Below are 6,000 nucleotides of genomic sequence, written 5' to 3' on the forward strand. Positions count from 1 at the left end.
TCTTTCTGCCATGTCTATGAAAATCTCACTTTTTGTCAAGACCGTAGGGAAGGATTATGCATAGTTTAAAGCGTACTCAACACCGACTATACTGCATAGCTTTAAAATAAAACCACTTAAATGTAGAATACCCACACCACTTGACATCCTTGAAAATGCTGTCCAATCTAGCTCCCACTACCAGGGCTTTTAGTGCCTTGGAAACTCCTGTTGATTGTGACTCAAACCTGCACATTTCAACCCTCCCTTGTTCAATCATCCACCTGATGCATCTGTTTAAGGCAGATGAAGACATTGTAGTGCCGACTGGTCTTGATTCTGTTGTCCTCTTGAAAGTTGTATGAAGTGTGTATCAATAGCAAATTGATGTTGCTAGAAAGCATGTAAGAAAGTCTAAAGACACTGGAGGAAAGGTTTTTAACTCAAACCCTAATAAGAATGCCATTTCCAGATTTTAAAACCTATAAAATAGCCATTAAAACAAAACATTCGACTCACTTTGTGCTCAGAGTAATCAGTTCACCTCTCGGACTAGACAGATTTTGGAGATTGTTAGAGAGTTTGGCCCACTCACTGTGAAAGATGTAAGTCTCTGCCCTCCTACTCTTTATACAACCAACTCTATCACTTTTTTGCAGGAAGCATTTTAGAAATTAGCTCACCCTCTGCAGACCCCTCAATAACATATTAACTGGACCCTACTTCTCAAGGAAACACTTTTATACGTTTTAAGCCTATAAAATAGGAAGAGCTAATTGAGCAGCTGAAAGAGATATTATCAAGATCTCTTCGGGATATCTGTAGGATGAAGATCATTCACACAGTTTGTGAAATTATTTGAATTAAACTTACAGAATTAATGTATCAGGCCAGGTACCTAATGGGTGGGAAAATACTGCTGTCTTTGGAGCATAATTAAAGTTTACGTCAATTACCGACCTGTATCATTTTTATCGTTTGCCACCAAACTGATGCAAAGCCTGGCTAATAATCAGTTATCAAGTTATTTGGAAAATAATTGCTCAGCCCGCAACAATCAGGTTTTAGACCAATGCACTCCTCTGATTAAGTCTTGACGTCCCTGTTGGATGCCCTCCATCTGTTGCATTCCTGATTCTTTTAGGCCTTTTAGCTTGTTTTGAGTCTGTTTCCTATCCAGTGCTTAACGTGGATAAAATCAAACTTAGTAGTGGGCAACAAACTAAACAGCTGGGCTAACAACTGTTGGCTGGATAATCAATCATATAAGTCAAATATCACACGAGTTCCTCCAAAAGTTTCTTTAACCAATAAAGGATGAAGTTGGCACAATCTGGAGTGTTATCAAAGGGTAAAAAGCTTTAGGGCAAGGGGATCTGGAAAGCCCATCTTGCTACAACATTAGGATTCAAGGTCTTGCTTGAGTGGGAAAAGATATTCAGACTTACATTCAGAAGCTACTCCCACATATCTTGAACAACATTGTTAACATGCACTGTACATACATATATTTGAATGTTCCTCACCCATTACTGTACCCTTATGTGATGAGTTCCAACACCTACAGGAGTCCTGCACGTGTCTTGCATAATTATGTAATGATTATTTTGCCTCCCAAAACTGTATCCCTCTTACCCAAAATTGTGAAGTGCTCTGATACCCGTAAGGGTCACGTTGGCGCTATACAAAACTTTATAAATAAATGTTTGTGCCTTGCGCACCAGACTCAAACATTTTACCGCTGACCTGACTCTGTGAAATATCTAGTCTGTTATGTGACTTGTTCACCAGCCATTAATATTTTGCTATGTATGACTATAAGGGAGAGCCATTAGCATGAATACCGAATTCCAAATCCTGGTATTGCTATGACAGAAAAACTGGGAGAAAAAAGTTGTTTCATACTGTTGAAAACTGATAAATCAGTTCCAAGTTATCCTGCCATGGCTCTCAGAGAGCCTTTAAGCATTGAATGAAGAGCAGAGAGCACAACTTGGAGCAAGGAAGAAAAGGAAAGCTCTAGAGAGAAATGTGGTAGGGTAGCCAGAGGCCAAGAATAATGTTTTTATATTTTGGCAGGAGAAAGATTTAAAGAGAGGTGTGGTGGGAGGCAAAATACCAGACTTATCAGTGAGTAAGGCAATGGCTTTTGCCTCAGGGTTCTGAGATGCATCATAGACAGGGCCAGACTGGGCGTAGCGGGCACTAGGTTTTTCCCCGGTGGGCTGCCAGTGTGAGGGATGGTTTTTGGCCTGTGGGGTGTTGTTTTTGTTACAGGGCCGTTTTTGCAGTACAGGTATAATATCGGACCCTGTAACAAAATCGTCCGAAACCGGCACTGGCAAACAGCTCGGTCGCACCCCTAACCCCCCAGGCGGTCCGCAGAGCACTTTGCCGGGTCTTGTTTTGGTTCTAAGTCCAGCCCTGATCATAGACAACTCAAGCTTCCATCTCATCATCTATTTGATGCTACCTAGGACCCCTGCGTGCAAAACATGGCAGTTGTGTTAAAGGATCGCTAGTCCGAAATGTTTAGTTGATGCATGAGAAATTGCAAGAGATCTAATTCAATAATCAGCTTCAAAATGTATTAGTGGGTTAAACGGATAGTTTCACTATAAATATTATTCCGCTAATAGGAACTTTTTTTTGCAAGGTGCACATGAAATTCCTATGGTCTTGTTTAGCCTAAGAGTGTTATGTTAAAATGTCTGATTTAAGCACCATTAGCGACAATCATTTGAAAAGGTCTGGATAGAGATAATTGAAAACCCTGCGTCAATGCCCCCTCTGCCACAAAGGATAGATTCATTCTGAGGTCATCCATGTCGGCTCATTTAAAAGGAATTCCTAGCACCTGAGAGTCCTTCCAGGCATGTACTGATAACTCTGCTTTGGCTTCATTCATAAACAATTAATTTAAACTGACCAAGCGTTAGAAACTGGGTGAGAGAGGCGGTGGAAGCACCACTCAAGTAATAAACATAATCCTTGCCTGGTTAACCACAAAAGTCACTAGGTAAGCCTGTGCTTACCCTCAAGATCACTTATGCTTAAGATAGGGTTAATGTGTATAGTACTTATGCAGCACGCAAACAAAGTAATAAAGTGATAACACAACGCAAGACAAATCCCAAATCTATTGAGGTTGCTAGAGCTTCTCTTTGGCAGTCAGGTTCAGGTTTTAAAGTCTTTATTGCGATTTTTACATCATAAAAGACAGCTTACGACAGAATAAAAATAGTGATAAAACATACATGAATACTAATTTAAAATCATCATAGTTACATAGACAATTTCTCGTTAAAAAAAAATTAAACAGTGTGACAAAGATCGCATATACAAAAAACCCGGAAAAAAATTATTAAGAATCAGAATGCCTGCAGATGTCTGGCTCTAATAACCCATGCCCAGCCCAGAAATTTGGCAACACCCACGACCACCACCTCAGAGGTAGTCGTGCGTAGCGCCCACAACGTCTCGGCACTCCCTCGGACTCTGAGATGGTAACAGATGGGCCTAATCCATTTGTTTCTTGGTACGTAATATGCAGGGCATGCAAATAAAAAGTGTCCAACACTCTCCTTATGGTCAATGCACCAAGGGCTACAATCAGGTAGGAGGGCGGACCACTTCTTAGTAAAAGACCTTAAAGGCAAAGAACCAACTCGGAACTGGTGGTAAAGCTTTTTATCTAATGTCTTAGTTATGACGTCCCAATAGTTCTCAAAAGAGGGATCCAATTTGTGGGACAGGAATCTACCAGTTAGGCTGGTGACATCTGAGTTAATGACAGACTCCTGTCGGACAAAGGCCCAGTATAGCGCTTTAAAGTCTTGTTTAGAGGGAAAAGTAGTGGACCCCGGAGAGACCCACCGCTGGTTACAGCCCATGTCTTCCAAGATCAGCTTCACTTCGCGCAGCCAGGGTATATTACTGGAGCCCCAAACTGATCTTACTTCCTCTAATTCCCTGGCAAAGAGGCTTAGATCTGGGTATGTCCAAATGCTTCTCCACAGAGCTACTAACCGATATCGGGCCATCTCATTAATTGGTTTGCATCCCATGTCCAAACAAAGTGGTTTTGTCGGAGTCGATTGGGGAAGTCCTACCAGTTTTCTTAGGAATTTATTTTGAACTTTTACCAAAGTTGATAGGTCTGTAAACCCCCAAAGCAGGGGTGGCTGGTGACATTTGAAAGTGGTGGGGCGTAAACTAATTTGCATATTGCACTGCAGCGAGCGCGCGCAGCGAGCGAGCACGAACCACCTTGCATCCACCCATACATCATTCATGCATCCACCCATCCATCCATCCATCCACCAATTCTGCATCCATCCTGCATCCATCATTCATTCATGCATCCACCCATCCATCATCCATCATTCATACATGCATTCACCCATCCATCCATCCTGCATCCATCATTCATTCATGCATCCACCCATCCATCCACCCATCCATCCTGCATCCATCATTCATGCACCCATCCATCCACCCTGCATCCATCCTGCATCCATCATTCATTCACCCATCCTGCATCCATCATTCATTCATGCATCCACCCATCTATTCATCCACCCATCATTCATCCTGCATCCATTCATGTGTCCACCCATCCTGCATCCATCATTCATTCATGCACCCATCCATCCATCCACCCATCCTGCATCCATCATTCATTCATGCACCCATCCATCCATCCTGCATCCATCATTCATTCATCCAACCATCCATCCATCCACCATCCATCATTCATTCATTCATGCATCCATCCACCCACCCATCCACCCATCCATCCATCCATCCATCAATCCATCATCCATCCTGCATCCATTCCTGCATCCACCCATCCATCCATCCATCATTCATTCATCCACCCATCCTGCATCCATCATTCATTCATCCACCCATCCATTCATTCACCCATCATTCATCCTGCATCCATTCATGTGTCCACCCATCCACCCATCCTGCATCCATCATTCATTCATGCACCCATCCATCCATCCATTCACCCATCCATCCTGCATCCATCATTCATTCATGCACCCATCCATCCATCCACCCATCCTGCATCCATCATTCATTCATCCACCCATCCATCCACCATCCATTCATTCATGCATCCATCCACCCATCCATCCACCCATCCATCCATCCACCCACCCATCCATCCACCCATCCATCCATCCATCCATCCTGCATCCATCATTCATTCATGCACCCATCCATCCACCCTGCATCCATCCTGCATCCATCATTCATTCACCCATCCTGCATCCATCATTCATTCATGCATCCACCCATCTATTCATCCACCCATCATTCATCCTGCATCCATTCATGTGTCCACCCATCCTGCATCCATCATTCATTCATGCACCCATCCATCCATCCACCCATCCTGCATCCATCATTCATTCATGCACCCATCCATCCACCCATCCATCCTGCATCCATCATTCATTCATCCAACCATCCATCCACCATCCATCATTCATTCATTCATTCATGCATCCATCCACCCACCCATCCACCCATCCATCCATCCATCATCCATCCTGCATCCATTCCTGCATCCACCCATCCATCCATCCATCATTCATTCATCCACCCATCCTGCATCCATCATTCATTCATCCACCCATCCATTCATCCACCCATCATTCATCCTGCATCCATTCATGTGTCCACCCATCCACCCATCCTGCATCCATCATTCATTCATGCACCCATCCATCCATCCATCCACCCATCCATCCTGCATCCATCATTCATTCATGCACCCATCCATCCATCCACCCATCCTGCATCCATCATTCATTCATCCACCCATCCATCCACCATCCATTCATTCATGCATCCATCCACCCATCCATCCACCCATCCATCCACCCATCCTGCATCCATCCTGCATCCATCATTCATTCATGCATCCACCCATCATTCATCCACCCATCATTCATCCACCCATCATTCATCCACCATCCATCCATCCATCCTGCATCCATCATTCAT

The sequence above is a fragment of the Lissotriton helveticus genome, chromosome 1_1, assembly GCF_964261635.1.
Source record: "Lissotriton helveticus chromosome 1_1, aLisHel1.1, whole genome shotgun sequence".
NCBI lineage: Eukaryota > Metazoa > Chordata > Amphibia > Caudata > Salamandridae > Lissotriton > Lissotriton helveticus.